At 40.3% G+C, this 12,788-nt stretch overlaps 1 protein-coding gene across 3 annotated transcripts in view; it reads left to right on the top strand.

The window, feature by feature from the left end:
• LOC139750238 (uncharacterized) overlaps positions 1-12,788 on the top strand; it is a 568,158-nt gene that overhangs the window by 262,897 nt on the left and 292,473 nt on the right. The window lies entirely within an intron of this gene.

The raw sequence follows: 12,788 nt of genomic DNA, 5'->3' as shown, positions 1-12,788 counted from the left end.
TTACATTTTGCAAAATTTAAGGCCTTGCCCCTCCCATCCATATAGTCCCATAGGCTAGCACATTGCAGGGGAGGCAGAATCTTGGTGTGATCTTTGTCCCCTGTTGCTTACGTTTTCGCATTATTACCCCTTTTTTTCATATTCGGAAGGAAATTGAGTTTTTGAATTCATAAATACATCCTTCCGAAATCTTACAAGATTTTATGCATAAATGCTTTAGTGGAAATTCTGTCCGCCTTGACCTGCAGCGTCGTCTGTCGTATGATTTGCATGCTCACTATTAATAGTGTTTGTTACGACTGTTGGTCGCTTAATTTTACATACCTCGTTAACTTTCTTCGACTCTCGAAGTTCCTACCTCGAGGACATGACTTCCTCTCATCTTGAGGTACCAGTGTTTAAGGGACCATAACGTGCGCTGCAGGAAGTGGTGGAGGTGGTTCTCCCACACAGACACTTGGAGGGTAAGGGGTGAAGCCTTCACGTTTTCCGTTTTTGAAGTCGTAGGGCAAATAATTTCCACACCTAACCCATATTCCAAATCGTCATGCCTCCCTTCCTTCTCAGCCGTTTGGAGTTGTTTTTCACGTCTCAGGCAGCCTTCTCTTAACACCATTGTTAGCACTGTAGTGCAGTGATCGCCTCAACTACGGAAGCTCATACTGATTTCTCTTGGGTTTGGAAACTTCTTCGCTCCGGGCGATGCTTCTGTCTCTACTTAACGTGTGGTTGGGGTAATTTTTTTTTGTCTGGAATGAAGGCATATAACCCCTTTTCCCTTGGTGCTACCTCCTCTTCCAGACCGTGGTGTAGTATCTCCTGTTGTGATCCTATTTAAGGAAATTATCTTTTTCTCAGACCCGAAAGTCCCCTCTGCTGTCGACTTTGCATTCAGCTTTTATCTCGGTCGGAAATCGTATGCAGATTTTTTTTTTTTTCACTTGAGGTGAAGCGTTTCTTTAAGCAAAGGAAGTGTGATGACCACTCCTCATCATTTAGTCTGTTTAGCCTCTGGTGACCAAAAACATCTCTCTTATCGACCTTTGTCGTTCCGCCTTTCCCTGGCTTTTCCGTTCAGACGATGCAAATGTTGTGTCCATCTCTACTGCCGACAGAACATCTTTTTGTTCTCATCCTTCGTGTAACTCCACCTTGAATTATACTCGACGCTTGCAGCGCCTCTTATTAGTCCTGTACCCCTTCCCTGTTATTTCTTCGTTCTGGAATGCAATGGATTTAAGGGCATTATGAGCTCGCTTGAAAAGGGAAGCTGAAGAAAACGGGAAGCATGAGGAAACAAACGACTAGAGATGAATGGGTGTGAGGCAGGCGAGAGAGAGAGACGTTGTCTACCAGACGTCTGGTGAGAGAGAGAGAGAGAGAGAGAGAGAGAGAGAGAGAGAGAGAGAGAGACGGAGGAATCACATCTCTCGCTGAACACGAGCAAGGCATATGGACCTGATGGCACATTTTGAAGGAATGTGCTCCAGAGATTTTTGCCCGTGCTTGCATATCTGTGTCGCGCCTCATCCTCAAACTCAAACTCTTTTTCCTCTTGGAAACGTTCAGTGTTAAAGTCAGATCTAGAGAGATGTAACAGTTCTCAAACCTTCCAACTATCGGCTATCACTTTGGCCTATTTTGTCGGAGATCTTTGAATCTCTTTCGCGATTCCCGTGTCTTTAAACTTGTTGAGTCTCGCAATCTTCCCTCCGATCATCACTGTGTCTTTCGCAAGGGCGAGATACACTGGTTATATCCTATCCAGTATCACTAATGGCTAATCATCCTTTCCCATTGACTCTGAGGAATTCTTTTGTCGAAGCCTTTTGATGTCTCGAGAACTTTTAGCTGGGTCGTGGTGATCTCAGGGTCTTATTCACACAACCTTCATCTCCTGGCTTCCCACTCTCACTCTTGTTTTCTCACATTTAGGTTCTTCCGCTCTGGCCGATCAAACTCTCTTTCTTAAACCTATTAAGAAGTGATCTTCCAGATTGAGTCGTGCCTCTAACGCTGTTTCTCCTTTTATGAACGTTGTCTTTCTTTGAAAATATATTACTGAAATGCACTTGGTACCTAAGACTCAACACTGCTGCATTCTTCTGCTTCGTTCAGATCTTCTCCAACTCCTCTTGCTCGATCTGCGCCTCGTCTTGTCACAACTACTTGTGTAAACTCAGATTTTGACGGATTATCACCGGGTAGGAGGTTGGGAAGGGGGCAGCCCTAACCTAGTTAAGTTTACCTCTCTAGAACCCATTTTCTTCGTGTTTCTCCTTGTGAAACACCATTTTCCTTATTTTCCGACTTTTGCTTTATTTAATGTTTCTACGAGGATTAGGCTTGGTAAGGGCTTTTACTCATGCCTGTAACCTTCACCATATAAAAGAAATGAAAAGAGAATGATTTACTGATCTTTTGGTAATTTTACCCTAGGGCTGTTTTCGCTTAACGATGTTTTCACCAGCTTGAAATCATAAAGAAATAAGAAATGATTTGCGGGATGACATGATTTTTAGATTTTTGAATAGCGGGTCCTTCATCTTATGTACCATAATCACAGGATTTATGCTGATCAATTTTAGGATTGTCCCAATTCCTCTGAAGCTTTTGTTGTATTTTTATAATTGTAAAATTATAAATTGCTGCAGACTCCAGCTGGGGTGAGAGAGTTTGTTTTCTGCTGTGTAACGCCCCATTGCTTAAAGAGAAACCGGGTGACTCTAGGCCACCAATACTTTTCACATTAGTTTAACTTTTGTGACACCGTCGTGACCCAGAATGACCTCGCAGTGATCTCTTGTTTTTCTTGACGATTACTTCTGCCACTCCAACATTTCCACAACTTGATTTCAGAACTTTCCCTGTTACCTCAGCCTGATCATCATCATCATCATCATCACATCAGTCACCCCAAAACCCTTTGTAAGTCTAAGTCGTCGCCTCCAGACTCTTGTCTGACTAACCCACAGCCCTGGCTCTTATATATATATATATATTTTTTTTTTTTTTTTTTTTTTTTTTTTTTATACTTTGTCGCTGTCTCCCGCGTTTGCGAGGTAGCGCGAGGAAACAGACGAAAGAAATGGCCCAACCCCCATACACACGTACATACACACGTCCACACACGCAAATATACATACCTACACAGCTTTCCATGGTTTACCCCAGACGCTTCACATGCCTTGATTCAATCCACTGACAGCACGTCAACCCCTGTATACCACATCGCTCCAATTCACTCTATTCCTTGCCCTCCTTTCACCCTCCTGCATGTTCAGGCCCCGATCACACAAAATCTTTTTCACTCCATCTTTCCACCTCCAATTTGGTCTCCCTCTTCTCCTCGTTCCCTCCACCTCCGACACATATATCCTCTTGGTCAATCTTTCCTCACTCATTCTCTCCATGTGCCCAAACCATTTCAAAACACCCTCTTCTGCTCTCTCAACCACGCTCTTTCTATTTCCACACATCTCTCTTACCCTTACGTTACTTACTCGATCAAACCACCTCACACCACACATTGTCCTCAAACATCTCATTTCCAGCACATCCATCCTCCTGCGCACAACTCTATCCATAGCCCACGCCTCGCAACCATACAACATTGTTGGAACCACTATTCCTTCAAACATACCCATTTTTGCTTTCCGAGATAATGTTCTCGACTTCCACACATTTTTCAAGGCTCCCAAAATTTTCGCCCCCTCCCCCACCCTATGATCCACTTCCGCTTCCATGGTTCCATCCGCTGACAGATCCACTCCCAGATATATATATATATATATATATATATATATATATATATATATATATATATATATATATATATATATATTGGAAAATTAAAAAAACGAGAGGGGAGGATTTCCAGCCCCCCGCTCCCATATATATATATATATATATATATATATATATATATATATATATATGGGAGCGGGGGGCTGGAAATCCTCCCCTCTCGTTTTTTTAATTTTCCAAAAGAAGGACCAGAGAAGGAGGCCAGGTGAGGATATTCCCTCAATGGCTCAGTCCTCTGTTCTTAATGCTACCTCACTCACGCGGGAAATGACGAATAGTATGAAAAGAAAAAAAAAAAAAAAAAAAAATATATATATATATATATATATATATATATATATATATACTTCCTACTGCAGGAGTCCCTTCTATCATCGGTTGCTTCCTGCAGCACTCAGGAAGCTGTCCACGTCCACTGGTCGGAACCACAGGTCATAAAGTGTTCTGATGTATATGCGTCTGTGTGCAGGGAGTGAAGAACATTTGGGTAGTAATCGTTCGGTGTCTTCTTTATGATAATTGCATCGTAGGCTTGAAAGATATTTTGGATATACTGTAACGTTGTTTGTAATGTTGTAGTGATGGATGACGCCCAGAGCGTAAGCGGGAGAGTGTAAATCATGTTTGTCTTTGGAGTGTGGTTTCCGATGGGTGCATGTTTGCAGCGATCGGTGTTGAAAGGTCATTAGGGATGTGGGTGTAGACTTCAAGGTATATTTTGCTCTGTTTGTATTCCCAGCTTAAAATATCCCACATCCGGGTCTTTTGATAAGAATCGTCTGATGTCTTTTTTTTTTCCTCTGTACGATGTCATATGGAACACCTCTAATTAGTAATATTTCATTGTTCCTGTAGTGAATGAGGCACCTCAGAACTATCTTTTTATTTTACGTAGATATGTTTTTCTTCTGTGACAGTTTGTGTTCTCCCGTCAGATTTAAAATCTTTTGTGTTATTTTCACAAGTAAGAAACGCTTCATTTTTGCATCGTCCTTGGAGAAATTTATCAGCAATTCATATTTGCAAGAGCATTTATCTGACAAGTTATATTTTCTGAAAGACATTCTTGTTACCCAAAATCGTACGAATGTTTTACTGTGTTGTACCATAAATCCTTCAGTTTGCTTTCACAGCATCGTAAGGTTAAGGAAAGACTTATATTTCGTCGTAAATGCCACGTTTTATATCTCGTAAAGCCGATAGATATAATTGAAGAAAAAATCATTCTAACAAGCATGAAAGAAGATCACCTTGATTTTTTTTTTTTTTACCACAGAGGCGTTCATTAGTTCTTAATACGTAAACGAATACTTACTATCTAAACTCTAGATTATAGAAGATTGATGATTTCTTCTTCATTCAAAAGGTGATTTTTGCATTCTTAAGCCATTTTGGGGGAGCAGCGGGAAATCTAGAATGTGTTACACATCTTGGTCTTGTAGGATAATGGTGAACGTGCAGTGAGTGAACGCAAGGAGAAGCCTCACCCCGGCATTGCTGCTTCATCAAGGAAAGTCTCTTCTGGAAATTCATCTCGTTAGCCGAGGGGTGTCACACCCTGTGGTAATCAGTGTCACCAGAGGCAGGTGACCCTTACTCTGCCCACCAGTGTGTGTGACGTAGGAGAGCTTCGACCAGGAGACCACTGCATCAACTGAGACTCTCTTGCCCCTTGGAGACTGCTGCTCCTGCTGCTGGTGCATCTTTGAGAACCTCGCCCGTGTGGTCATTGCTTACGAGACCCTCTCCATGGGGAACTGAAGCCCATTTTCTTTCCTGGGAGAGTCTCCCCCTTCCAAGCCATTTCATGAAATGGTAGAGCAATCGCCCCTTTGTTGTACTGGGTGTTCTGGGACGGTCGTGCCCCCCAGGCAGCAGTACATCACCTGTGACCAATGGTAGAGCCTCGGCTTGTGGAGCAGTACCTCGCCTTAAGAGCGTCTCAACATGAGGATCATTCAAGACATGAGGACCTCGTCTTGTCAGCTCCTGGGTTTTGCCAGCGGTAACCTCGCCTCGTGGGGAACGCTGTCTCATATAAGAGAGTGGCGGCCCGGGAACCTCTGTCACTCACGAGAGTGTCGGTCTGATGACAACAGCGTGATGATGTGTGGGGGGGAAAAGCCTTGCCCAACGTACCACTTAGTCATCCAGGTGAAGCTGGCCTTAAAGACCATTGCATCGCTCAGAACTTTTACCTTAGAGACCACTGCGTCACTGAAAAGAACCTTGCCTTGGGAACCACTCAGAAACTTGCCTTCGGGACCTTTGCGTCAGTTTAAAGAACCTTCACCTTCAAGAGCATAATGATACTGACATGAAAGAGCACTTCCATCTAGACCACAACATCCTATGGAAGGAGAGCCTCATCCCAAGGACCATCGTATCACACGGTCGAGTCCCACCTGAAGGACTGACCTAGTGAGAAAGTCCTCAAGTCCAGTGTATGACGAGGCCTCACATGGAGGAGGAGCCAAAGGGCAGTGACCCACAAGCAGGGCAGTGGGAGGGTGTGTTCTGAGCACCTGTCCATTAGCGTCTTTCTCCTACACACTCCCACTACCGCCCTCCTCTACACCTGATGGGTCGGTACACCTTTTCCATTAGCTTGTACACCTGCTCTTGTCCCTCACGAGCCTCAGGGGAACGAAAGCTCCCCCTCCTCCCCTTACTCCTTCACCCCTCACGCTTCCGGCTTTCTGTATTTACCTTGTGCGTTCTGCCCTTACAACCACTTGTGCATAATAGCTCCTCTAATTATACAGAGCGAGGAAAATTGTACTCTAGACGCCTGTTGAGGTGTATTTCTCATTACAGCGCCGGAGCTCCGAGCCATATAATGCTGTCTCGTTTCACACCCGGCACGGTATCTGTGCCGCTTGAGCCTCACTAGTTAGTGTAGGCCGTACACTTCCCGTCGTGATGGGTGATGTAAAGAGAAATTCCATCTGAATAGATCATGATGACGTCTGAGGCGAGCAACACAACAAACACACGAACATCTGTGTGTGTGTGTGTGTGTGTGTGTGTAGTCTCGTATATTCACCTCGCTACCACGGTACATCACAATAAACAAGTCCCTTCCCGTTGAGCACCGTAATTCTGTTAGATTCTTATCTCGGCAGATGATAACATGTTAGTCATCAAAGAGTGAGGTCGCTAATTACAACACCTGAGCTGCCTCAGGGAACACAGGATGGAAACCTCTGTTCGCTCTCCCCTCTGGGTTCGCTCGGTAGATGGGAACAAGTTTATGTTGTGATGTGTGTTTGTGTGTGTGTGTGTGTGTGTGTGTGTGTGTGTGTGTGTCTGTGTGTGTGTGTGTGTGTGTCTGTGTGTGTGTATATATATATATATATATATATATATATATATATATATATATATATATATACATACAGAGAGAGACAGACATGGGTGTTAACGAACTCTTCCTACTTGAAGTAATCCCACGACTGTAAAGTCACCTTCAGCCACGCTTTATCAACACCAGTTGACAAAAATGCGAACATTTTTTTGTCCGAAATTTCCTCGCTTCAAATGAGCCCCCATGAAGCTGGTGAGAGTAGCGCAGCCTTTGAGCTGTAAGATGGAGTATCCTAGTACCATAGCCCCAAGGCCCCTACATGAAAGGGGTCCTGAGATTGTATGTATATATATATATATATATATATATATATATATATATATATATATATATATATATATATATACACACCACCCGAAGTTCGAAGAACTTGGGGGTTTTCAAACATAGACAGTTTTAAAACCGTCTCTTTGAAGGTTTAGTAATGGTTGCAAGCGAGTCTACCCAGACCTCACCTAGGGAGACAGCTTCAATTTTTTTTTTCTAACCTGTCCTGTGCAGTGCACAGCCCCTCATGCATATTCAAGCGAGAGCTAGTAAACAACACACCAGCCAGGCCAAAGTCTTTGCAAGCACACTACAGATCGTCAGGAATTACTGTCGTGTCTCTACTTTGTCCATACTATCAACTGTTCACCGTAATCTGTCCGGGAGCATTTAATAGACAGTAGCCAGTGTGCCTATTTATGACACACACACACACACACACACACACACACACACACACACACTCACACCTCAACGAATGCACGCAAACCCCAACTCCTACGAATAAAACTCGACCTCCAGCATACGCAAAGACACATACGCTCGTTTAATGCAAACCTAGTTTAGGCCACCCACTTAGAGCGGTGGGTACCCTGCCTGACTGTGCCCGCGTAACAAGCGAGGTCGCACAGTGAGGGACTGTGCTGTCCGTCTGGCATGATAATATATGCTGATTTACAAGCTCATTAGAGGCGTTGAGTGTGACGCTGCGTTAACAACGCAGAATTTGCGTTCCCTGGCGGCAGCTGGAAGGGTTCGGTTTTGCCTCATCTCTCGCCCTTCAGCGATACTGCTGGAGTACATGTCGAGAGAGAGAGAGAGAGGGATATCAATACGTGCTGGATCGTACTATGCCGGAGGAGATGTCGAAGAACCTGAGGAAACGGGAGATAGAGAAATATATCTTGTGAATACCGGCTTCAGATAATGGGGTGGAAAGATTAGGAGACGAGGATGTCTTGCGAATATTGCAATATTGCTTCGGATAACGGGAGTGAACGATCGGAGACGAGGATGTCTTGCGAATATTCCTCAAATAACTAGTGAACGATTGGAGACGAAGATGTCCTGCGAATATTGCAATATTGCTTCGGATAACGGGAGTGAACGATCGCAGACGAGGATGTCTTGCGAATATTCAGTATAGTGAGAGAAAAGTGTTCTATTTAACAGTATAGTGAGAGAAAAGTGTTCTATTTAACAGTATAGTGAGAGAAAAGTGTTCTATTTAACAGTATAGTGAGAGAAAAGTGTTCTATTTAACAGTATAGTGAGAGAAAAGTGTTCTATTTAACAGTATAGTGAGAGAAAAGTGTTCTATTTAACAGTATAGTGAGAGAAAAGTGTTCTATTTAACAGTATAGTGAGAGAAAAGTGTTCTATTTAACAGTATAGTGAGAGAAAAGTGTTCTATTTAACAGTATAGTGAGAGAAAAGTGTTCTATTTAACAGTATAGTGAGAGAAGAATGTTCTATTTAACAGTATAGTGAGAGAAAAGTGTTCTATTTAACAGTATAGTGAGAGAAGAATGTTCTATTTAGCAGTACAGTGAGAGGAGAGCGTTCTATTTAACGGTATTGTGAGAGAGATGTGTTCTATTTAATAGTATAGTGAGAGAAAAGTGTTCTATTTAACAGTATAGTGAGAGAAAAGTGTTCTATTTAACAGTATAGTGAGAGAAAAGTGTTCTATTTAACAGTATAGTGAGAGAAAAGTGTTCTATTTAACAGTATAGTGAGAGAAAAGTGTTCTATTTAACAGTATAGTGAGAGAAGAATGTTCTATTTAACAGTATAGTGAGAGAAAAGTGTTCTATTTAACAGTATAGTGAGAGAAAAGTGTTCTATTTAACAGTATAGTGAGAGAAAAGTGTTCTATTTAACAGTATAGTGAGAGAAAAGTGTTCTATTTAACAGTATAGTGAGAGAAAAGTGTTCTATTTAACAGTATAGTGAGAGAAAAGTGTTCTATTTAACAGTATAGTGAGAGAAAAGTGTTCTATTTAACAGTATAGTGAGAGAAAAGTGTTCTATTTAACAGTATAGTGAGAGAAAAGTGTTCTATTTAACAGTATAGTGAGAGAAGAATGTTCTATTTAACAGTATAGTGAGAGAAAAGTGTTCTATTTAACAGTATAGTGAGAGAAAAGTGTTCTATTTAACAGTATAGTGAGAGAAAAGTGTTCTATTTAACAGTATAGTGAGAGAAAAGTGTTCTATTTAACAGTATAGTGAGAGAAAAGTGTTCTATTTAACAGTATAGTGAGAGAAGAATGTTCTATTTAGCAGTACAGTGAGAGGAGAGCGTTCTATTTAACGGTATTGTGAGAGAGATGTGTTCTATTTAACAGTATAGTGAGAGAAGAATGTTCTATTTAGCAGTACAGTGAGAGGAGAGCGTTCTATTTAACGGTATTGTGAGAGAGATGTGTTCTATTTAACAGTATAGTGAGAGAAAAGTGTTCTATTTAACAGTATAGTGAGAGAAAAGTGTTCTATTTAACAGTATAGTGAGAGAAAAGTGTTCTATTTAACAGTATAGTGAGAGAAGAATGTTCTATTTAACAGTATAGTGAGAGAAGAATGTTCTATTTAGCAGTACAGTGAGAGGAGAGCGTTCTATTTAACGGTATTGTGAGAGAGATGTGTTCTATTTAATAGTATAGTGAGAGAAGAATGTTCTATTTAACAGTATAGTGAGAGAAAAGTGTTCTATTTAACAGTATAGTGAGAGAAAAGTGTTCTATTTAACAGTATAGTGAGAGAAAAGTGTTCTATTTAACAGTATAGTGAGAGAAGAATGTTCTATTTAACAGTATAGTGAGAGAAAAGTGTTCTATTTAACAGTATAGTGAGAGAAGAATGTTCTATTTAGCAGTACAGTGAGAGGAGAGCGTTCTATTTAACGGTATTGTGAGAGAGATGTGTTCTATTTAACAGTATAGTGAGAGAAGAATGTTCTATTTAACAGTATAGTGAGAGAAAAGTGTTCTATTTAACAGTATAGTGAGAGAAAAGTGTTCTATTTAACAGTATAGTGAGAGAAAAGTGTTCTATTTAACAGTATAGTGAGAGAAAAGTGTTCTATTTAACAGTATAGTGAGAGAAAAGTGTTCTATTTAACAGTATAGTGAGAGAAGAATGTTCTATTTAGCAGTACAGTGAGAGGAGAGCGTTCTATTTAACGGTATTGTGAGAGAGATGTGTTCTATTTAACAGTATAGTGAGAGAAAAGTGTTCTATTTAACAGTATAGTGAGAGAAAAGTGTTCTATTTAACAGTATAGTGAGAGAAAAGTGTTCTATTTAACAGTATAGTGAGAGAAAAGTGTTCTATTTAACAGTATAGTGAGAGAAAAGTGTTCTATTTAACAGTATAGTGAGAGAAAAGTGTTCTATTTAACAGTATAGTGAGAGAAAAGTGTTCTATTTAACAGTATAGTGAGAGAAAAGTGTTCTATTTAACAGTATAGTGAGAGAAAAGTGTTCTATTTAACAGTATAGTGAGAGAAAAGTGTTCTATTTAACAGTATAGTGAGAGAAAAGTGTTCTATTTAACAGTATAGTGAGAGAAAAGTGTTCTATTTAACAGTATAGTGAGAGAAAAGTGTTCTATTTAACAGTATAGTGAGAGAAGAATGTTCTATTTAGCAGTACAGTGAGAGGAGAGCGTTCTATTTAACGGTATTGTGAGAGAGATGTGTTCTATTTAACAGTATAGTGAGAGAAAAGTGTTCTATTTAACAGTATAGTGAGAGAAAAGTGTTCTATTTAACAGTATAGTGAGAGAAAAGTGTTCTATTTAACAGTATAGTGAGAGAAAAGTGTTCTATTTAGCAGTACAGTGAGAGGAGAGCGTTCTATTTAACGGTATTGTGAGAGAGATGTCTTCTATTTAATAGTATAGTGAGAGAAAAGTGTTCTATTTAACAGTATAGTGAGAGAAGAATGTTCTATTTAGCAGTACAGTGAGAGGAGAGCGTTCTATTTAACGGTATTGTGAGAGAGATGTGTTCTATTTAATAGTATAGTGAGAGAAAAGTGTTCTATTTAACAGTATAGTGAGAGAAAAGTGTTCTATTTAACAGTATAGTGAGAGAAAAGTGTTCTATTTAACAGTATAGTGAGAGAAAAGTGTTCTATTTAACAGTATAGTGAGAGAAAAGTGTTCTATTTAACAGTATAGTGAGAGAAGAATGTTCTATTTAGCAGTACAGTGAGAGGAGAGCGTTCTATTTAACGGTATTGTGAGAGAGATGTCTTCTATTTAATAGTATAGTGAGAGAAAAGTGTTCTATTTAACAGTATAGTGAGAGAAGAATGTTCTATTTAGCAGTACAGTGAGAGGAGAGCGTTCTATTTAACGGTATTGTGAGAGAGATGTGTTCTATTTAATAGTATAGTGAGAGAAAAGTGTTCTATTTAACAGTATAGTGAGAGAAGAATGTTCTATTTAGCAGTACAGTGAGAGGAGAGCGTTCTATTTAACGGTATTGTGAGAGAGATGTCTTCTATTTAATAGTATAGTGAGAGAAAAGTGTTCTATTTAACAGTATAGTGAGAGAAGAATGTTCTATTTAACAGTATAGTGAGAGAAGAATGTTCTATTTAACAGTATAGTGAGAGAAAAGTGTTCTATTTAACAGTATAGTGAGAGAAAAGTGTTCTATTTAACAGTATAGTGAGAGAAAAGTGTTCTATTTAACAGTATAGTGAGAGAAGAATGTTCTATTTAACAGTAGAGTGAGAGAAGAGTGTTCTATTTAACAGTATAGTGAGAGAAGAATGTTCTATTTAACAGTGTATTGAGAAGAGAGTGTTCTATTTAACAGTATAGTGAGAGAAGAATGTTCTATTTAGCAGTACAGTGAGAGGAGAGCGTTCTATTTAACGGTATTGTGAGAGAGATGTCTTCTATTTAATAGTATAGTGAGAGAAAAGTGTTCTATTTAACAGTAAAGGCAGAGAGAGAGAGAGAGAGAGAGAGAGAGAGAGAGAGAGAGAGAGAGAGAGAGAGAGAGAGAGAGAGAGAGAGAGAGAGAGAGAGATGTTCTGTTTATCAGCATAATGAGAGAAGGTTGTGTTCCTTGGAGGTCCCACTGCGTGGAGGAGAGATGAGCTGGGTCCATCACGCGGCGCCAAGTGTGAAAGGTGCAGGTGTTTGGGATGTCTGGCTGAGATGTGTTTAGGTGGGGAGATGTGATGATAGCGGGTGTTGGAGTACAACCCGTGATGACGAGAGAGAAATGTTAAATGGGAAGGCTGTATAGACATGAAGGGTACGCCAGTGGATGACTGCAGATGGGAAGAACATAGATGGAAGAAAATAAGATGCACTATGCATGTAG

The sequence above is a fragment of the Panulirus ornatus genome, chromosome 9 (genome assembly GCF_036320965.1).
Source record: "Panulirus ornatus isolate Po-2019 chromosome 9, ASM3632096v1, whole genome shotgun sequence".
Lineage (NCBI taxonomy): Eukaryota > Metazoa > Arthropoda > Malacostraca > Decapoda > Palinuridae > Panulirus > Panulirus ornatus.
The sequence above is the reverse complement of the archived record's forward strand: the minus strand, read 5'-3'. Positions and strand labels throughout refer to the sequence as shown.